A 23,466-nucleotide genomic window follows, 5' to 3' on the forward strand; every position below is an offset into this window, starting at 1 on the left:
ATTGAAGAGAGAGACGTGCCTATAATTAGGGCATTGCTATGGATAATTCTGCTCTCTAGAGACAACCAGGTATGGGCTCAGATGCTCTCAGAGGAAGTTAAAAGCACTTATGGATTGAAGCGATAGGAACAGCTAAAATACCCCCCCCCCCCCATTTATGATTCAAGTGCAGATGTGCCCGTGGTTTCCCTGCTGACAGCTAAATAAAAAAAAATTAAAAAATGCCGTTAAAAAAAGTAAAGAAAAAAACGGCATGGGGTCCCCCCCAGTCCATACCAGACCCTTATCCGGACATGCAGCCTGGCAGGTCATGAGAGGGGGGGGGGTTGAGTGAGAGCCCCGCCCTCCTGAACCATACCAGGAGGCCTACCTACCAGGGGATAAGGGCCTATTTTAATAAGGGGGCCCCCAGATCCGCCCCCCCCCATGTGAATGGGTATCAGGTACATAGTACCCCTACCATTTACAAAAAACTGTACAAAAGTAATACCCACATGAGACAGTTTTTGACAAATCCTATATTAAAAAAAAAAAATAGAGTCTCTCGATGTAAACATCACGTAACGTCAGAAGAGGTGGTGCCACTGGATGACATAGCTAGGTGGCACTGCCCCTTGCCTTTATAAGCAATGTCAAAGTGCTAAGCGGGCATACAGCGGGAGGCCTCCCAGGAGGCGGAGCGTTTTTTTGTTTTTTCGGGTTGGCGGGCAGCGTGATTGACAATGAATTTACATTGAGGGACACTATTTTTTATTTTTTAATAAAGGACAAAAACTGTCTTGTGTGGCTATTACTTTTGTACACTTTTTTGGTGAATAGGTAGGGGTACGATGTACCCAATACCCTTTCACATGGGGGGGCTGGGAAAGGGGGCTTCCAGATTCCGATATCCCCCCCCCCCGCCTGCAGACCAACAACCACAGCCCAGGGTTGTCGGGAAGACTCCCTTGTCCCCATCAACATGGGGACAAAATGCTTTGGGGTGCCCCACACATCCCCCCCAGGTTGAGGGCATGTGGCCTGGTATAGTTCAGGAGGGGGGGGCGCTCGCTCATCCCCCCCCCATTTCTGACCTGCCAAACTGCATGCCCGGATCAGGGTATGGTATACATCTTGGGGGGGACCCCACACTGTTTTTCTTTTTTAATTTTGGTTAAAATTAATTTTAATTTTGGTTAAAATTATAATTTTGGTTTTTCTTTATTTTTTTAATAGCCTGGTGGTGGCAATTGTAACTGCAAGTCATTTTTGCTGTAACATGTTTTATGCATGCTACAGATCTGCTACTTTACAGGCACATTAAGGGGACCCCCCCCCCAGGCACTACATTTAAAGGAATTTTTCATTTTTATTGTTGCACTTTAAGCATAATTGAAATCAATGCTCCTAAAAAAACATTTTTTTTTTTTTTATTGATACATGTCCCCCAAGGCAGTACCCAGACCCCCATACCCCTTTTATGGCCAATTACTTGCATATAAGTAAAATTGTGCGTGATGGCTGGTACAGGCGCTACCTATAGATATGACTCAAAGGTCAATGTATACAGTGCCAATAATTAGTAGTGGAAGAAGTGAGTATATCTCACAGTGCCACCCAACTTGGTGTATGTGGGTGTGAAGGTGAAATAATTAATAATAAGGAGTGCAAAAAATTTTTTTATTTAAAGTGCAAATTAAAAACAGTAGAAATAAGTGCACATATTTTAAACAAAAACCTCTGGGCAATTCCCAAAGGGATAGTGAGTATTTCCTCCAAAATAATAATATGTGAACATCACTGTGTAGTGATAAATTAGTGAGCTTCTCTTAGCACAAACTCAAAACAAAAAAATCAGAAAATATCACCAAGGAATGAATCCTCAATTTTAAAATGAAAGGTGTAAGAGTGTGAAAAAAAGGAGAGAAAAAAGGACGTGTGCATATCTGTGTACACCACTGGATGGCACACTTGTAATACGACCTGTATATGGGCCGCTGGGCTGATGCAGCTCTGGGGTTTGTTTTTCGCTTCTGATGGGCTATGAAGTGACGATTCTGATGATCTATATGCTCCAACAGAGATATAACCCCATAGTTTGTAAAAAAATTCCAAGGCAGTAAAACAATCGAACAGTGTAGACTCACTCGTTGTGCTGATCTGGATCAGTATAGCGTGCGCCGGGAAGCTTCTGCATTCCACGGCCGTCAACTCCGTAACCGGAAGTGACGTGTGACGTTCAGACTCCGCCCTACGCGTTTCGTCAGAGGACGTCTACTGGAGCGGCGTCAACTAGGCGTACTCCCGGCTGTTTTGTAGCCGCCCGTATCCTAGCAACCAAGGGGTTTGTACTCTGTTGGAATCGGGAGGGAGCCATTTTACTCCTCTCACAGTTTAATAAAGGATACTCAGGTGTGTGCTGGCCTCAATATAGAGCCAGAGATAGAGCTTAGGGCCTCACCCTCCCTAAGGGAGGTCAGTGTGTCTGAGAGCAGCCGTGTGAGATGCTGCCGTTCACCAAGGTTATGTTTGAACAGATGAAGGTCTAAACCTGAGAGGAAGTCCATGTGGGATGGGAGCTGCCTGGAAGCTGTACACAGTCCAGGAGGGAAAGGCGCAGCTAGAGAGCTGCAAGGAAAAAATGCAGAGCTAAAGTTCATCATCTGCATATACCATTGGGATGTGTTTGATTGCCAGAAAGACCCTGCAGAGGAGCTCGAAGCAGTAAAGCTGCTACAAGAGAGCCAGGAGGCTGAAGTTGCTTTGCAGTGATGGTGAGAAACCTCTGCGTGGGAAGATATAGGTATGCCACATCCTTAAAATCTACAGTTTTGGCTGGCGCAAGTTATTGTAAAATCTTATCTATCGCTTGAGTGTAATCACCCCAATCTTACAAGCCGTATATATGTATAATGATATTCCTGTTCTACAAAATCCTACAACCTACCCTCCCTACTAAAATCATTGTAATTTATTGACAACCAGGGCTGCCATCAGGGGGGTACAGCCCATACAGATGTAGGGGGCCCGGGCGTCCCGAGGGGCCCAGTCCCTCAGGATGCCCCGTGCTCCAAGTTGGCACCTCTTTTGTTCCTTTCCTCCCCTACACTGACAACTAGTCCCGACTCCTACTGGTGCCACTGACTCCCATCCTGCCGCTGGCCACCGCTGTCAAATTTATTGTTTGCTAGGACCGCCTGGCATTCTAGCAGCCAATCATATGCATTCACAGGCCCCCACAGAGGAGGAGGATGTAACCTGGTGGTCAGGCCTGGAGGGCTCAGGCCTAAAGCTGTGTAAGGGGCCCCAAAATTTCTGATGGCTGCCCTGTTGACAACTATTTTTGAAAGTTAATAATCCACCAAATTAAACAAAAAAATAAAGTCTAAACATTTGGCCAAAATGAATTATGCCAGCTTTGGGGAAACGCGTCTGGCGGATACTGTGTGTGATGTCACCACATTCCAATGGGTTGGGAGATACCGTGGCTGGCGTGTTTTTACATTTGAAGCCTGATATTCACTGCTTAAATTTAAGTACATATACCCTTTAAAAAAAAAAAAAAAAAGAAACATATCCTGCTGTAATACACTAGGAGTCTCTCCCTGCTTCTTTCCCATATGTTATTACACTGGTGAGAGATTTAAGGAGGCTATGGGAGCAGATCCTGTACAATCCGATTCAATCATTTATGGAGCATATTACCAAGATGTGGTTCTCATATGAGTATTACCAATCAGTGGATGGATATAATGCATTTATGATCCCTGTAATTCGGGATCCACATCGTTTGATAAGTGGCCATCTTCTTTAAAGGAGCACCTTTGAACACTTCAGCACTTTTCAGAGCATACTGCACATCAAGCACTTTTTCCACATACAGTATACAGGTGCAATCTCAAAATTAGAATATCAAAAAGGCAATTTATTTAAGTAATTCAATTCAAAAACTTAGATGCGTTACACACAGTAATATATTTCAAGCATTTCTTTCTTTTAGGTTTGATGATTATGACTTACAGCTAGTGAAACCCCAAAATTCAGTATCTCAAAAAATTAGAATATTACATAAGACCAATAAAAAAAAAAGGATTTTTAATACAGAAATGTTGGCTTAGTGAAAAGTATGTCCATGTACAGTATAGCGTGCACTCAATACTTGGTCGGGGCTCCTTTTGCATGAATTACTGCATCAATGCGGCATGGCATGGAGGCGATCAGCCTGTGGCACTGCTGAGGTGTTATGGAAGCCCAGGTTGCTTTTCTAGCGGCCTTCAGCTCATCTGAATTGTTGGGTCTGGTGTCTCTAATCTTCCTCTTGACAACACCCCACAGATTCTCTATGGGGTTTAGGTCAGGCGAGTTTGCTGGCCATTCAAGCACAGCGATACCATGATCATTAAACCAGGCATTGGTATTTTGACAGTGTGGGCAGGTGCCAAGTCCTGCTGGAAAATGAAATCAGCATCTCCATAAAGCTGGTCAGCAAAGGGAAGCATGAAGTGCTTTAGAATTTCCTGGTAAAGGGCTGCGCTGACTTTGGACTTAATAAAACACAGTGGACCAAGTAGTGGACTAGCAGATGACATGGCTCCCCAAATCATCACTGACTGTGGAAACTTCACACTGGACCTCATGCAACTTGGATTCTGTGCCTGTCCACTCTTACAATGCAGATAAACTGAATGCTGCTAGCAAAGCAACATAGGCTTCCATAACACCTCAGCAGTGCCACAGGCTGATCGCCTCCTTGCCATGCCGCATTGATGCTGTCATTCATGCAAAAGGAGCCTCGACCAAGTATTGAGTGCATACTATACTGTTCATGGACAAACTTTTCAGTAAGCCAACATTTCTGTATTAAAAATCCTGTTCTTTTTTTTTTTTTTTTTATTGGTCTTATATAATAGTCTAATTTTCTGAGATACTGAACTTTGGGTTTTCATTAGCTGCAAGCCATAATCATTAAAAGTGCTTGATATGTATCACTCTGTATGTAATGCATCTATATAAAATATATGAGTATAACTTTTTAATTGAATTACTGAAATAAATTAACTTTTTGATGATATTCTAATTTTATGATATGCACCTGTATACAGTATATGGATTTTTATTAGAATAGATTTGATTGTCATTATATTTATTTTGGACATATTGCTGGTAATCACTGCCTAAAATTTTCATGTGACAATACTGAAGAAATGACACTTTGCTACAATGTAAAGTAGTGAGTGTACAGCTTGTATAACAGTGTAAATTTGCTGTTCCCTCAAAATAACTCAAAACACAGTCATTAATGTCTAAACCGCTGGCAACAAAAGTGAGTACACCCCTAAGTGTAAATGTCCAATTTGGGCCCTATTAGCCATTTTCCCTCCCCATGTCCCCCATATCCTGTGACTCGTTAGTGTTACAAGGTCTCAGGTGTGAATGGGGAGCAGGTGTGTTAAATTTGGTGTCATCGCTCTCACTCTCTCATACTGGTCACTGGAAGTTCAACATGGTACCTCATGGCAGGGAACTCTCTGAGAATCTGAAAAAAAAGAACTGTTGCGCTATATAAAGATGGCACAGGCAATAAGAAGATTGCCAGGACCCTGAAACTGAGCTGCAGCTCGGTGGCCAAGACCATACAGCAGTTTAACAGGACAGGTTCCACTCACCATGGTCGACCAAAGAAATTGAGTGCACCTGCTCAGCGTCATATCCAGAGGTTGTCTTTGGGAAATAGACGTATGAGTGCTGCCAGCATTTCTGCAGAGGTTGAAGGGTGGGGGGTCAGCCTGTCAGTGCTCAGACCATACAGCGCACACTGCATCAAATTGGTCTGCATGGCTGTCGTCCCAGAAGGAAGCCTCTTCTAAAGATGATGCACAAGAAAGCCCGCAAACAGTTTGCTGAAGACAAGCAGACTAAGGTCATGGATTACTGGAACCAAGTCCTGTGGTCTGCTGAGACCAAGATAAACGTGTTTGGTTCAGATGGTGTCAAGTGTGTGGCGGAAACCAGGTGAGGAGTACAAAGACAAGTGTGTCTTGCCTACAGTCAAGCATGGTGGTGGGAGTGTCATGGTCTGGGGCTGCATGAGTGCTGCCGGCACTGCGGAGCTACAGTTCATGGAGGGAACCATGAATGCCAACATGTACTGTGACACACTGAAGCAGAGCATGATTCCCTCCCATTTGAGACTGGGTGGCAGGGCAGTATTCCAATATGATAACAACCCCAAACACACCTCAAAGACGACCACTTCCTTGCTAAGGAAACTGAGGATAAAGGTGATGGAATGGCCAAGCATGTCTCTGGACTTAAACCCTTTTGAGCATCTGTGGGGCATCCTTAAACAGAAGGTGGAGGAGTGCAAGGTCTCTAACATCCACCAGCTCCGTGATGTCATCATGGAGGAGTGGAAGAGGACTCCAGTGGCAACATGTGAAGCTCTGGTAAACTCCATGTCCAAGAGGGTTAAGGCAGTGCTGGAAAATAATGGTGGCCACACAAAATATTGACACTTTGGGCCCAATTTGGACATTTTCACTTAGGGGTGTACTCACTTTTCTTGCCAGTGGTTTAGACATTAATGGCTGTGTGTTGAGTTATTTTGAGGGGACAGCAAATTTACACTGTTATACAAGCTGTACACTCACTACTTTACATTGTAGCAAAAGTGTTATTTCTTCAGTGTTGGCATATGAAAAGTTAAATAAAATATTTACAAAAATGAGAGGGGTGTACTCACTTTTGTGAGATACTGTATATTACTGCAGTTTGCACAATTTTCTTGTTTGCACTTTATGTATTGATCATAGTGAAAGATTTATTTTTTTAAAGGGACAGCACACTTTTATTTGAGGATATATTATATTAACCACTTGCCGACCGCCGCAAGTAGATATACTGCGGCGGTCAGCCCCGGCCAGGCAAAGTGACGTACCGGTACGTCACTAGCCTGTCACCGGCTTGTGAGCCAATCCTCGTTCACGGAGGAGTCCGTGCGTGTGACCGGCGGACCCGATGTCCTCCGGTCACACTGCGATCGTCGGTAGAGAGGGAAAAAGGCAGGCGGCTAATGTAAACAAGCCGCCTGTCATTCTCCCCTGTGTAAAAATGGAGATCAGACGGTTCTACTATGTAGGACCGTTGATCTCTGTTTTTACAGTAGTAGCCATGTCCAATCACAGTTAGAAACACGCCCCTAGGACACACTTAACCCCTCCCTCTCCAATACAGTTAACCCTTTCCCTGCCAGTGTCATTTTTGCAGTAACAGTGCATATGTATAGCACTGATTACTGCAGTAATGTCACTGGTAACCCCAAAAGTGTCAAAAATGTCAGTCAAGGGTCCGATCTGTCCGCCGCAATGTCGCAGTCCCGCAAAAAAAATTTGCAGATCACCGCCATTACTCGTTAAAAAAACCCACCAAAAATGACAAAAATCTTTCCCTTTGTTAGTAAACGCGATAACTTTTGCGCAAACCAATCAAAATACGCTTTTTGCGATTTTTTTTTACCAAACATATGTAGCAGAAAACAAATTGGCCGAAAATGTCAAAAAATTTTGATTTTTACATTTTTTTGGGGGGAATTTCATATAAAAAAAATGTGAAAAATATTGTTATTTTTGCAAAATTTACGCTCTTTTTTTGTTTATAGCGCATGATCAAAAAATCGCACAGGTGATCAAATACCACCAAAAGAAAGCTCTGTTTGTGGGAAAAAAAAGGATGTCAAATTAGTTTAGGTACAGCGTCACACAACCGCGCAATTGTCCATTAAAATCGCGCAGTAAAAAATCGCAAAAAAAAACCCTGGTCAGGAAGGGGGTAAAATCTTCCGGGACTTAAGTGGTTAACTGCATTAATCACTTTTTATACCTATCCCAGATTTAGGCTTTCCGCACACAAAAATCAGCTTTGCCACCATTTTTTTAAATGCTCATTCATTCAATTCTTCTCTTGATTTCACTGGCATTTTCTGGTTTCTTTCAGTTGAATTCGCATTACAAAGCTTTTCCAGTTAAACAATTTTTCCCCTGAATGTAGTTAAACAATTCATTAAAAAATTATTAGATACTAGACATGCCACAACCCTGCTGAAAACATTCTCAAATTTTCAGATGTTTCTTTTTCAATCTGACTTCAGGAAAATGGACTGAAGGGAATTTAATCATGCCCACACATTGTACCATGAGCTGGTCAATGACCAAGCATCCCATCTGTTTTTCTGCCTGTGAGTCCTCCAGAATAAATGTGCACAATTGTCTGATGAAATAATAGTTATGGGATAATGAGTATCGGATATGGATGTGCAGGTTAGCACCTCCATTATGGAAATGACAAGCCCGAAAGAGAAGGATGAAAAGGTGAAAAGGGCAGCGCATTTGCATCTCATTTTCTGATGTTGATTTGTTAACTTTTTTAATTGCTTTTCCCCCTGGAATCAATTATGCAAAGTTATGAGTGTCCTTTTTAAACCTGGCATACCTGAAATGAAGCTTGTAAAACCAAAAACCGATGATGATTTTCAAGACTGCTGACCTTGGGTCAATAATGGGGGAAAGGGCAAGCCCCAATGGAAAAAAATAGCAAAAAAGTAAACATTCACTTAAATTACCTTTTTAGCAGTAAAACTTTTGAGAACTGATTACCACTAAACCGTAAAGAACTGATTAAAGTGGATCTGCCATTAGCCTATACTTAATGGTTTTATGCATAGCAAGTCTAAAAAAAATTGATTGTATATACTATCTCTGTAAACCCCTGGCACCATTCATCCCCTCCATAATCTTGACCCAGGCTGGGCTCAGTAGGCTTTTCTTCACTAAAAGCAATCTTTACTGACTGTCTTTGCTTGGGCACTGAATATTAAATTATAAACCATGTTCCCTCATATCTTTTAGTATTGGGGTTTTTTTTTTGGGTGTCCAGTTGTGTAGCAAATTGGCAAGGGGGCACTGGTAAGATAAGGGACTCTTTAGTTGCCCGCTGTTCTGCTTCTCCTAGTATGGAAAAAACCAGAGGTTCACTTTATTCTACATTAGGAACATACCTAGGATCGGAACTTTACATGCACCAAAATTGTTTTTGACATTTTTTTTTTACAATTTTTGAGTTGTAATGCCTGTAAAGTCCCAGTCCTAGTTTTGTTCCAAATGTAATTAAAATTTAGGGATGTCAGCATTACATGAGGGGATAAAAACACTCAATGATTTTTGTATAGGTTTACTTTAAGGGTCCATTCACACTAGCGCGACTTGTCAGGCGACTTGGTCGCCTGACAAGTCGTGGTGGGTCGCTCGCCATTGAATAGTACAGGACCCGTTCTAATAGGAGCGACACAAGTTGCTCCGACTTAGAAAAAGGGTCCTGTACTACTTTGGGGCGACCTGGAGGCGACTTGCATTGACTTAAATTATATGAAGTCCGTGCAAGTCGCGCCGAGGTCGCGGTGCACACTGTGCATCGTGACTTCACAGGTCGCCCTACAAAATCCTATCATGGCAGTGTGAATGGGCTGTTAATGTTTAACTCTTAGCTAAAGCAAAATGTATTTATTATTACAAGTCAGATTTTTCAAAACATAAAAAGTTTACTTTTATAAAATATAATAAACCATGCTAAAACATAACATTATGTCCCCAAAGCCAATTATACTGGACCTTTCATAAAGTATAAACTGGTAGCTTATCTTAGCAATGTTGCTTATCAGTCCAGGAATGTCAATGTATTGTTCCAAGTGTAAGGCGCCTTTCACACGATCGGACCGATCAGGTCTGCCTGTCCATTTTTCAGATAGACCTGATCGGGCCATCCATTCTCCTCTATGGGGAGGCAGATGTCAGCTGACATGTGTCTGCTGACACCTGCCTGGCATCCAATCCGACAAGATCCATTGAAAACAGACGCATGGTGATACGTTCCTCATCCGTCCAGCGGTTCGGATTGGATGAAAACGGACAGGCTGTCCGTTTTCTCATCCAATCTCCCCATAGAGGAGAGCGGGACTCTGACAGGTCCATCTCTGCACAGTGAGTGGAGATGGACCTGTCATCCGCCTGCTCAGCAGGGATCAACGGAGTGATCCCCGCTGAGCTAACCGAGTCCGTCCAAATGGATCAAACCCATGTGAGAGGGGCTTAAAGCTCAATTTTACACTCATGGCTTTATTCTGCAAAGCTACTGTTGTTTGACTGCCTGATCCAGCATTTACTATACAGCTACTGTGCCTTGATTGCTTAATCCGGTGTTTAGTATGCAGCTATTGTGTCTTGATTGCTTGACCCAATGTTTACAATATAGCTATTGCAACTTGATTATTTGATTCAGCGTTTACTATACAGCTATTGCTGCTAGACTGCTTGATCCAGTATTTACTATACAGCTATTGCTGCTAGATTGCGTGATCCAGCATTTACTATAGAGCTATTGCTGCTAGATTGCGTGATCCAGTATTTACTATACAGCTATTGCTGCTAGATTGCATGATCCAGAATTTACTATACAGCTATTGCTGCTCGACTGCTTGATCCAGCATTTACTATACATCTATTGCTGCTAGACTGCTTGATTCAGCATTTACTATACAGCTATTGCTGCTAGACTGCTTGATTCAGCATTTACTATACAGCTATTGCTGCTAGATTCCTTGATCCAGCATTTACTATACAGCTATTGCTGCTAGAATGCGTGATCCAGCATTTAGAGCCCATTCACACTGCCACGACTTGTCAGGCGACTTGTCGGCCTGACAAGTCGCAGTTGGTCGCGGTCCATTGATTAGTACAGGACCCGTTCTAATAGGAGTGACACAAGTCGCTCCGACTTAGAAAAAGGGTCCTGTACTACTTTGGGGCGACCTCGGAGCGACTTGCATAGACTTCCATTATGTGAAGTCCCGCAAGTCGAGACGAAGTCGCGGTGCACAGCGGTGCACGCGACTTCACAGGTCGCCCCCCGAAGTCCTGTCGCCTCAGTGTGAACCGGCTCTTGCTATACAGCTATTGCTGCTAGATCGCATGATCCAGCATTTACTATACAGCTATTGCTGCTAGATTGCGTGATCCAGCATTTACTATACAGCTATTGCTGCTAGATTGCTTGATCTAGCATTTACTATACAGCTATTGCTGCTAGATTGCTTGATCCAACATTTACTACACAGCTATTGCTGCTAGACTGCTTGATCCAGTATTTACTATGCAGCTATTGCTGCTAGATTGCGTGATCCAACATTTACTATACAGCTATTGCTGCTAGACTGCTTGATCCAGGGGACATACTAAAACATTTAATGTGAAAATGGCTTAATGTAGCTTAATGTGTAATAAAGTGCCTAAACCATAACCAATTGCCCTGAAACTTTGCACAGACTAAGTTTTTAACTGTTCTAATATATCCTAGAAGTTTCTTGTAGTTTGGTCTTCCACGAGGCAAACTGGGGACATTAAGCTTGTTTTTTGGGGAGCTTAATGTGGCTTAACGTACAAAAAAGAGCTTAGATGTGAACCAATTTCCCCCAAACTTGGCACAATAGAAGAGTCTATCAATTCAAACATATTCTGAAAATTTCAGATCATTTGGTAAATCACACCAAAAGTTATTCACATTAAGCTCTTTTTGTACAATACTAAAAGGTTTAATGTCCTTAGCTTAATGTAAAAAGAGCTTAACGTACCAAAATGTGCTTAAACCTCAACCAATTGTCTTGAAACTTTGCACAGCCCAAGTTCTGCACTTCTCAAAGCTATCCTGGAGGTTTCATCGATTTTGGTCTCCCACACGGAAAACTGGGGACATTAAGCTCTTTTTTTGGGGCGCTTAATGTGGCTTAACGTACAAAAAAGAGCTTAGATGTGAACCAATTTCCCCCAAACTTGGCACAATAGAAGAGCCTATCTATTCCAACATATTCTGAATATTTCAGATCATTTGGTAAATCACACCAAAAGTTATTCACATTAAGCTCTTTTTAGCAATCATAAAAACGCATAGCTTAATGTGAAAAGAGCTTAACGTACCAAAATGTGCCTAAACCTCAACCAATTGTCTTGAAACTTTGCACAGCCCAAGTTCTGCACTTCCCAAAGCTATCCTGGAGGTTTCATCGATTTTGGTCTCCCACACGGAAAACTGGGGACATTAAGCTCTTTTTTTGGGGCGCTTAATGTGGCTTAACGTACAAAAAAGAGCCTATATGTGAACCAATTTCCCTCAAACTTGGCACAATAGAAGAGTCTATCAATTCCAACATATTCTGAAAATTTTAGCTCATTTGGTAAATCACACCGAAAGTTATTCACATTAAGCTCTTTTTAGCAAACATAAAAACGCATAGCTTAATGTGAAAAGAGCTTAACGTACTAAAATGTGCCTAAACCTCAACCAATTGTCTTGAAACTTTGCACAGCCCAAGTTCTGCACTTCCCAAAGCTATCCTGGAGGTTTCATCGATTTTGGTCTCCCACACGGAAAACTGGGGACATTAAGCTCTTTTTTTGGGGCGCTTAATGTGGCTTAACGTACAAAAAAGAGCCTAGATGTGAACCAATTTCCCCCAAACTTGGCACAATAGAAGAGCGTATCCATTCCAACATATTCTGAAAATTTCAGATCATTTGGTAAATCACACCAAAAGTTATTCACATTAAGCTCTTTTTAGCAATCATAAAAACGCATAGCTTAATGTGAAAAGAGCTTAACGTACCAAAATGTGCCTAAACCTCAACCAATTGTCTTGAAACTTTGCACAGCCCAAGTTCTGCACTTCCCAAAGCTATCCTGGAGGTTTCATCGATTTTGTTCTCCCACACGGAAAACTGGGGACATTAAGCTCGTTTTTTGGGGCGCTTAATGTGGCTTAACGTACAAAAAAGAGCCTATATGTGAACCAATTTCCCTCAAACTTGGCACAATAGAAGAGTCTATCAATTCCAACATATTCTGAAAATTTTAGCTCATTTGGTAAATCACACCGAAAGTTATTCACATTAAGCTCTTTTTAGCAAACATAAAAACGCATAGCTTAATGTGAAAAGAGCTTAACGTACTAAAATGTGCCTAAACCTCAACCAATTGTCTTGAAACTTTGCACAGCCCAAGTTCTGCACTTCCCAAAGCTATCCTGGAGGTTTCATCGATTTTGGTCTCCCACACGGAAAACTGGGGACATTAAGCTCTTTTTTTGGGGCGCTTAATGTGGCTTAACGTACAAAAAAGAGCCTAGATGTGAACCAATTTCCCCCAAACTTGGCACAATAGAAGAGCCTATCCATTCCAACATATTCTGAAAATTTCAGATCATTTGGTAAATCACACCAAAAGTTATTCACATTAAGCTCTTTTTAGCAATCATAAAAACGCATAGCTTAATGTGAAAAGAGCTTAACGTACCAAAATGTGCCTAAACCTCAACCAATTGTCTTGAAACTTTGCACAGCCCAAGTTCTGCACTTCCCAAAGCTATCCTGGAGGTTTCATCGATTTTGTTCTCCCACACGGAAAACTGGGGACATTAAGCTCGTTTTTTGGGGCGCTTAATGTGGCTTAACGTACAAAAAAGAGCCTATATGTGAACCAATTTCCCTCAAACTTGGCACAATAGAAGAGTCTATCAATTCCAACATATTCTGAAAATTTTAGCTCATTTGGTAAATCACACCGAAAGTTATTCACATTAAGCTCTTTTTAGCAAACATAAAAACGCATAGCTTAATGTGAAAAGAGCTTAACGTACTAAAATGTGCCTAAACCTCAACCAATTGTCTTGAAACTTTGCACAGCCCAAGTTCTGCACTTCCCAAAGCTATCCTGGAGGTTTCATCGATTTTGGTCTCCCACACGGAAAACTGGGGACATTAAGCTCTTTTTTTGGGGCGCTTAATGTGGCTTAACGTACAAAAAAGAGCTTAGATGTGAATAACTTTTGGTGTGATTTACCAAATGATCTGAAATTTTCAGAATATGTTGGAATAGATAGACTCTTCTATTGTGCCAAGTTTGGGGGAAATTGGTTCACATCTAAGCTCTTTTTTGTACGTTAAGCCACATTAAGCGCCCCAAAAAAAGAGCTTAATGTCCCCAGTTTTCCGTGTGGGAGACCAAAATCGATGAAACCTCCAGGATAGCTTTGGGAAGTGCAGAACTTGGGCTGTGCAAAGTTTCAAGACAATTGGTTGAGGTTTAGGCACATTTTAGTACGTTAAGCTCTTTTCACATTAAGCTATGCGTTTTTATGTTTGCTAAAAAGAGCTTAATGTGAATAACTTTTGGTGTGATTTACCAAATGATCTGAAATTTTCAGAATATGTTGGAATGGATAGGCTCTTCTATTGTGCCAAGTTTGAGGGAAATTGGTTCACATATAGGCTCTTTTTTGTACGTTAAGCCACATTAAGCGCCCCAAAAAAAGAGCTTAATGTCCCCAGTTTTCCGTGTGGGAGACCAAAATCGATGAAACCTCCAGGATAGCTTTGGGAAGTGCAGAACTTGGGCTGTGCAAAGTTTCAAGACAATTGGTTGAGGTTTAGGCACATTTTAGTACGTTAAGCTCTTTTCACATTAAGCTATGCGTTTTTATGATTGCTAAAAAGAGCTTAATGTGAATAACTTTTGGTGTGATTTACCAAATGATCTGAAATTTTCAGAATATGTTGGAATAGATAGGCTCTTCTATTGTGCCAAGTTTGGGGGAAATTGGTTCACATCTAAGCTCTTTTTTGTACGTTAAGCCACATTAAGCGCCCCAAAAAAAGAGCTTAATGTCCCCAGTTTTCTGTGTGGGAGACCAAAATCGATGAAACATCCAGGATAGCTTTGAGAAGTGCAGAACTTGGGCTGTGCAAAGTTTCAAGACAATTGGTTGAGGTTTAGGCACATTTTAGTACGTTAAGCTCTTTTCACATTAAGCTATGCGTTTTTATGTTTGCTAAAAAGAGCTTAATGTGAATAACTTTTGGTGTGATTTACCAAATGATCTGAAATTTTCAGAATATATTGGAATGGATAGGCTCTTCTATTGTGCCAAGTTTGGGGGAAATTGGTTTACATCTAGGCTCTTTTTTGTACGTTAAGCCACATTAAGCGCCCCAAAAAAAGAGCTTAATGTCCCCAGTTTTCCGTGTGGGAGACCAAAATCGATGAAACCTCCAGGATAGCTTTGGGAAGTGCAGAAATTGGACTGTGCAAAGTTTCAAGACAATTGGTTGAGGTTTAGGCACATTTTGGTACGTTAAGCTCTTTTCACATTAAGCTATGCGTTTTTATGATTGCTAAAAAGAGCTTAATGTGAATAACTTTTGGTGTGATTTACCAAATGATCTGAAATTTTCAGAATATGTTGGAATGGATAGGCTCTTCTATTGTGCCAAGTTTGGGGGAAATTGGTTCACATCTAGGCTCTTTTTTGTACGTTAAGCCACATTAAGCGCCCCAAAAAAAGAGCTTAATGTCCCCAGTTTTCCGTGTGGGAGACCAAAATCGATGAAACCTCCAGGATAGCTTTGGGAAGTGCAGAACTTGGGCTGTGCAAAGTTTCAAGACAATTGGTTGAGGTTTAGGCACATTTTAGTACGTTAAGCTCTTTTCACATTAAGCTATGCGTTTTTATGATTGCTAAAAAGAGCTTAATGTGAATAACTTTTGGTGTGATTTACCAAATGATCTGAAATTTTCAGAATATGTTGGAATAGATAGGCTCTTCTATTGTGCCAAGTTTGGGGGAAATTGGTTCACATCTAAGCTCTTTTTTGTACGTTAAGCCACATTAAGCGCCCCAAAAAAAGAGCTTAATGTCCCCAGTTTTCTGTGTGGGAGACCAAAATCGATGAAACATCCAGGATAGCTTTGAGAAGTGCAGAACTTGGGCTGTGCAAAGTTTCAAGACAATTGGTTGAGGTTTAGGCACATTTTGGTACATTAAGCTCTTTTCACATTAAGCTATGCGTTTTTATGATTGCTAAAAAGAGCTTAATGTGAATAACTTTTGGTGTGATTTACCAAATGATCTGAAATTTTCAGAATATGTTGGAATAGATAGACTCTTCTATTGTGCCAAGTTTGGGGGAAATTGGTTCACATCTAAGCTCTTTTTTGTACGTTAAGCCACATTAAGCGCCCCAAAAAAAGAGCTTAATGTCCCCAGTTTTCCGTGTGGGAGACCAAAATCGATGAAACCTCCAGGATAGCTGAGGGAAGTGCAGAACTTGGGCTGTGCAAAGTTTCAAGACAATTGGTTGAGGTTTAGGCACATTTTGGTACGTTAAGCTCTTTTCACATTAAGCTATGCGTTTTTATGATTGCTAAAAAGAGCTTAATGTGAATAACTTTTGGTGTGATTTACCAAATGATCTGAAATTTTCAGAATATGTTGGAATGGATAGGCTCTTCTATTGTGCCAAGTTTGGGGGAAATTGGTTCACATCTAGGCTCTTTTTTGTACGTTAAGCCACATTAAGCGCCCCAAAAAAAGAGCTTAATGTCCCCAGTTTTCCGTGTGGGAGACCAAAATCGATGAAACCTCCAGGATAGCTTTGGGAAGTGCAGAACTGGGACTGTGCAAAGTTTCAAGACAATTGGTTGAGGTTTAGGCACATTTTGGTACGTTAAGCTCTTTTCACATTAAGCTATGCGTTTTTATGATTGCTAAAAAGAGCTTAATGTGAATAACTTTTGGTGTGATTTACCAAATGATCTGAAATTTTCAGAATATGTTGGAATAGATAGGCTCTTCTATTGTGCCAAGTTTGGGGGAAATTGGTTCACATCTAAGCTCTTTTTTGTACGTTAAGCCACATTAAGCGCCCCAAAAAAAGAGCTTAATGTCCCCAGTTTTCCGTGTGGGAGACCAAAATCGATGAAACATCCAGGATAGCTTTGAGAAGTGCAGAACTTGGGCTGTGCAAAGTTTCAAGACAATTGGTTGAGGTTTAGGCACATTTTGGTACATTAAGCTCTTTTCACATTAAGCTATGCGTTTTTATGATTGCTAAAAAGAGCTTAATGTGAATAACTTTTGGTGTGATTTACCAAATGATCTGAAATTTTCAGAATATGTTGGAATAGATAGACTCTTCTATTGTGCCAAGTTTGGGGGAAATTGGTTCACATCTAAGCTCTTTTTTGTACGTTAAGCCACATTAAGCGCCCCAAAAAAAGAGCTTAATGTCCCCAGTTTTCCGTGTGGGAGACCAAAATCGATGAAACCTCCAGGATAGCTGAGGGAAGTGCAGAACTTGGGCTGTGCAAAGTTTCAAGACAATTGGTTGAGGTTTAGGCACATTTTGGTACGTTAAGCTCTTTTCACATTAAGCTATGCGTTTTTATGATTGCTAAAAAGAGCTTAATGTGAATAACTTTTGGTGTGATTTACCAAATGATCTGAAATTTTCAGAATATGTTGGAATGGATAGGCTCTTCTATTGTGCCAAGTTTGGGGGAAATTGGTTCACATCTAGGCTCTTTTTTGTACGTTAAGCCACATTAAGCGCCCCAAAAAAAGAGCTTAATGTCCCCAGTTTTCCGTGTGGGAGACCAAAATCGATGAAACCTCCAGGATAGCTTTGGGAAGTGCAGAACTGGGACTGTGCAAAGTTTCAAGACAATTGGTTGAGGTTTAGGCACATTTTGGTACGTTAAGCTCTTTTCACATTAAGCTATGCGTTTTTATGATTGCTAAAAAGAGCTTAATGTGAATAACTTTTGGTGTGATTTACCAAATGATCTGAAATTTTCAGAATATGTTGGAATAGATAGGCTCTTCTATTGTGCCAAGTTTGGGGGAAATTGGTTCACATCTAAGCTCTTTTTTGTACGTTAAGCCACATTAAGCGCCCCAAAAAAAGAGCTTAATGTCCCCAGTTTTCCGTGTGGGAGACCAAAATCGATGAAACATCCAGGATAGCTTTGAGAAGTGCAGAACTTGGGCTGTGCAAAGTTTCAAGACAATTGGTTGAGGTTTAGGCACATTTTAGTACGTTAAGCTCTTTTCACATTAAGCTATGCGTTTTTATGTTTGCTAAAAAGAGCTTAATGTGAATAACTTTTGGTGTGATTTACCAAATGATCTGAAATTTTCAGAATATATTGGAATGGATAGGCTCTTCTATTGTGCCAAGTTTGGGGGAAATTGGTTTACATCTAGGCTCTTTTTTGTACGTTAAGCCACATTAAGCGCCCCAAAAAAAGAGCTTAATGTCCCCAGTTTTCCGTGTGGGAGACCAAAATCGATGAAACCTCCAGGATAGCTTTGGGAAGTGCAGAAATTGGACTGTGCAAAGTTTCAAGACAATTGGTTGAGGTTTAGGCACATTTTGGTACGTTAAGCTCTTTTCACATTAAGCTATGCGTTTTTATGATTGCTAAAAAGAGCTTAATGTGAATAACTTTTGGTGTGATTTACCAAATGATCTGAAATTTTCAGAATATGTTGGAATGGATAGGCTCTTCTATTGTGCCAAGTTTGGGGGAAATTGGTTCACATCTAGGCTCTTTTTTGTACGTTAAGCCACATTAAGCGCCCCAAAAAAAGAGCTTAATGTCCCCAGTTTTCCGTGTGGGAGACCAAAATCGATGAAACCTCCAGGATAGCTTTGGGAAGTGCAGAACTTGGGCTGTGCAAAGTTTCAAGACAATTGGTTGAGGTTTAGGCACATTTTAGTACGTTAAGCTCTTTTCACATTAAGCTATGCGTTTTTATGATTGCTAAAAAGAGCTTAATGTGAATAACTTTTGGTGTGATTTACCAAATGATCTGAAATTTTCAGAATATGTTGGAATAGATAGGCTCTTCTATTGTGCCAAGTTTGGGGGAAATTGGTTCACATCTAAGCTCTTTTTTGTACGTTAAGCCACATTAAGCGCCCCAAAAAAAGAGCTTAATGTCCCCAGTTTTCTGTGTGGGAGACCAAAATCGATGAAACATCCAGGATAGCTTTGAGAAGTGCAGAACTTGGGCTGTGCAAAGTTTCAAGACAATTGGTTGAGGTTTAGGCACATTTTGGTACATTAAGCTCTTTTCACATTAAGCTATGCGTTTTTATGATTGCTAAAAAGAGCTTAATGTGAATAACTTTTGGTGTGATTTACCAAATGATCTGAAATTTTCAGAATATGTTGGAATAGATAGACTCTTCTATTGTGCCAAGTTTGGGGGAAATTGGTTCACATCTAAGCTCTTTTTTGTACGTTAAGCCACATTAAGCGCCCCAAAAAAAGAGCTTAATGTCCCCAGTTTTCCGTGTGGGAGACCAAAATCGATGAAACCTCCAGGATAGCTGAGGGAAGTGCAGAACTTGGGCTGTGCAAAGTTTCAAGACAATTGGTTGAGGTTTAGGCACATTTTGGTACGTTAAGCTCTTTTCACATTAAGCTATGCGTTTTTATGATTGCTAAAAAGAGCTTAATGTGAATAACTTTTGGTGTGATTTACCAAATGATCTGAAATTTTCAGAATATGTTGGAATGGATAGGCTCTTCTATTGTGCCAAGTTTGGGGGAAATTGGTTCACATCTAGGCTCTTTTTTGTACGTTAAGCCACATTAAGCGCCCCAAAAAAAGAGCTTAATGTCCCCAGTTTTCCGTGTGGGAGACCAAAATCGATGAAACCTCCAGGATAGCTTTGGGAAGTGCAGAACTGGGACTGTGCAAAGTTTCAAGACAATTGGTTGAGGTTTAGGCACATTTTGGTACGTTAAGCTCTTTTCACATTAAGCTATGCGTTTTTATGATTGCTAAAAAGAGCTTAATGTGAATAACTTTTGGTGTGATTTACCAAATGATCTGAAATTTTCAGAATATGTTGGAATAGATAGGCTCTTCTATTGTGCCAAGTTTGGGGGAAATTGGTTCACATCTAAGCTCTTTTTTGTACGTTAAGCCACATTAAGCGCCCCAAAAAAAGAGCTTAATGTCCCCAGTTTTCCGTGTGGGAGACCAAAATCGATGAAACATCCAGGATAGCTTTGAGAAGTGCAGAACTTGGGCTGTGCAAAGTTTCAAGACAATTGGTTGAGGTTTAGGCACATTTTGGTACATTAAGCTCTTTTCACATTAAGCTATGCGTTTTTATGATTGCTAAAAAGAGCTTAATGTGAATAACTTTTGGTGTGATTTACCAAATGATCTGAAATTTTCAGAATATGTTGGAATAGATAGACTCTTCTATTGTGCCAAGTTTGGGGGAAATTGGTTCACATCTAAGCTCTTTTTTGTACGTTAAGCCACATTAAGCGCCCCAAAAAAAGAGCTTAATGTCCCCAGTTTTCCGTGTGGGAGACCAAAATCGATGAAACCTCCAGGATAGCTGAGGGAAGTGCAGAACTTGGGCTGTGCAAAGTTTCAAGACAATTGGTTGAGGTTTAGGCACATTTTGGTACGTTAAGCTCTTTTCACATTAAGCTATGCGTTTTTATGATTGCTAAAAAGAGCTTAATGTGAATAACTTTTGGTGTGATTTACCAAATGATCTGAAATTTTCAGAATATGTTGGAATGGATAGGCTCTTCTATTGTGCCAAGTTTGGGGGAAATTGGTTCACATCTAGGCTCTTTTTTGTACGTTAAGCCACATTAAGCGCCCCAAAAAAAGAGCTTAATGTCCCCAGTTTTCCGTGTGGGAGACCAAAATCGATGAAACCTCCAGGATAGCTTTGGGAAGTGCAGAACTGGGACTGTGCAAAGTTTCAAGACAATTGGTTGAGGTTTAGGCACATTTTGGTACGTTAAGCTCTTTTCACATTAAGCTATGCGTTTTTATGATTGCTAAAAAGAGCTTAATGTGAATAACTTTTGGTGTGATTTACCAAATGATCTGAAATTTTCAGAATATGTTGGAATAGATAGGCTCTTCTATTGTGCCAAGTTTGGGGGAAATTGGTTCACATCTAAGCTCTTTTTTGTACGTTAAGCCACATTAAGCGCCCCAAAAAAAGAGCTTAATGTCCCCAGTTTTCCGTGTGGGAGACCAAAATCGATGAAACATCCAGGATAGCTTTGAGAAGTGCAGAACTTGGGCTGTGCAAAGTTTCAAGACAATTGGTTGAGGTTTAGGCACATTTTAGTACGTTAAGCTCTTTTCACATTAAGCTATGCGTTTTTATGTTTGCTAAAAAGAGCTTAATGTGAATAACTTTTGGTGTGATTTACCAAATGATCTGAAATTTTCAGAATATATTGGAATGGATAGGCTCTTCTATTGTGCCAAGTTTGGGGGAAATTGGTTTACATCTAGGCTCTTTTTTGTACGTTAAGCCACATTAAGCGCCCCAAAAAAAGAGCTTAATGTCCCCAGTTTTCCGTGTGGGAGACCAAAATCGATGAAACCTCCAGGGTAGCTGAGGGAAGTGCAGAAATTGGACTGTGCAAAGTTTCAAGACAATTGGTTGAGGTTTAGGCACATTTTGGTACGTTAAGCTCTTTTCACATTAAGCTATGCGTTTTTATGATTGCTAAAAAGAGCTTAATGTGAATAACTTTTGGTGTGATTTACCAAATGATCTGAAATTTTCAGAATATGTTGGAATGGATAGGCTCTTCTATTGTGCCAAGTTTGGGGGAAATTGGTTCACATCTAGGCTCTTTTTTGTACGTTAAGCCACATTAAGCGCCCCAAAAAAAGAGCTTAATGTCCCCAGTTTTCCGTGTGGGAGACCAAAATCGATGAAACCTCCAGGATAGCTTTGGGAAGTGCAGAACTTGGGCTGTGCAAAGTTTCAAGACAATTGGTTGAGGTTTAGGCACATTTTAGTACGTTAAGCTCTTTTCACATTAAGCTATGCGTTTTTATGTTTGCTAAAAAGAGCTTAATGTGAATAACTTTCGGTGTGATTTACCAAATGAGCTAAAATTTTCAGAATATGTTGGAATTGATAGACTCTTCTATTGTGCCAAGTTTGAGGGAAATTGGTTCACATATAGGCTCTTTTTTGTACGTTAAGCCACATTAAGCGCCCCAAAAAAAGAGCTTAATGTCCCCAGTTTTCCGTGTGGGAGACCAAAATCGATGAAACCTCCAGGATAGCTTTGGGAAGTGCAGAACTGGGACTGTGCAAAGTTTCAAGACAATTGGTTGAGGTTTAGGCACATTTTGGTACGTTAAGCTCTTTTCACATTAAGCTATGCGTTTTTATGATTGCTAAAAAGAGCTTAATGTGAATAACTTTTGGTGTGATTTACCAAATGATCTGAAATTTTCAGAATATGTTGGAATAGATAGACTCTTCTATTGTGCCAAGTTTGGGGGAAATTGGTTCACATCTAAGCTCTTTTTTGTACGTTAAGCCACATTAAGCGCCCCAAAAAAAGAGCTTAATGTCCCCAGTTTTCCGTGTGGGAGACCAAAATCGATGAAACCTCCAGGATAGCTGAGGGAAGTGCAGAACTTGGGCTGTGCAAAGTTTCAAGACAATTGGTTGAGGTTTAGGCACATTTTGGTACATTAAGCTCTTTTCACATTAAGCTATGCGTTTTTATGATTGCTAAAAAGAGCTTAATGTGAATAACTTTTGGTGTGATTTACCAAATGATCTGAAATTTTCAGAATATGTTGGAATGGATAGGCTCTTCTATTGTGCCAAGTTTGGGGGAAATTGGTTCACATCTAAGCTCTTTTTTGTACGTTAAGCCACATTAAGCGCCCCAAAAAAAGAGCTTAATGTCCCCAGTTTTCCGTGTGGGAGACCAAAATCGATGAAACATCCAGGATAGCTTTGAGAAGTGCAGAACTTGGGCTGTGCAAAGTTTCAAGACAATTGGTTGAGGTTTAGGCACATTTTAGTACGTTAAGCTCTTTTCACATTAAGCTATGCGTTTTTATGTTTGCTAAAAAGAGCTTAATGTGAATAACTTTCGGTGTGATTTACCAAATGAGCTAAAATTTTCAGAATATGTTGGAATTGATAGACTCTTCTATTGTGCCAAGTTTGAGGGAAATTGGTTCACATATAGGCTCTTTTTTGTACGTTAAGCCACATTAAGCGCCCCAAAAAAAGAGCTTAATGTCCCCAGTTTTCCGTGTGGGAGACCAAAATCGATGAAACCTCCAGGATAGCTTTGGGAAGTGCAGAACTGGGACTGTGCAAAGTTTCAAGACAATTGGTTGAGGTTTAGGCACATTTTGGTACGTTAAGCTCTTTTCACAATAAGCTATGCGTTTTTATGATTGCTAAAAAGAGCTTAATGTGAATAACTTTTGGTGTGATTTACCAAATGATCTGAAATTTTCAGAATATGTTGGAATAGATAGACTCTTCTATTGTGCCAAGTTTGGGGGAAATTGGTTCACATCTAAGCTCTTTTTTGTACGTTAAGCCACATTAAGCGCCCCAAAAAAAGAGCTTAATGTCCCCAGTTTTCCGTGTGGGAGACCAAAATCGATGAAACCTCCAGGATAGCTGAGGGAAGTGCAGAACTTGGGCTGTGCAAAGTTTCAAGACAATTGGTTGAGGTTTAGGCACATTTTGGTACGTTAAGCTCTTTTCACATTAAGCTATG

The 23,466-nt window shown here is 40.6% G+C and overlaps 1 long non-coding RNA gene across 1 annotated transcript in view; it reads right to left on the bottom strand.

The window, feature by feature from the left end:
- The window catches only part of LOC309565207, a 1,884,446-nt gene that overhangs the window by 514,566 nt on the left and 1,346,414 nt on the right, over window positions 1–23,466 (bottom strand). The gene's annotated exons all lie outside the window — the stretch shown is intronic.

The sequence above is a fragment of the Pelophylax lessonae genome (assembly GCF_965119305.1).
Source record: "Pelophylax lessonae genome assembly, chromosome: 10".
NCBI lineage: Eukaryota > Metazoa > Chordata > Amphibia > Anura > Ranidae > Pelophylax > Pelophylax lessonae.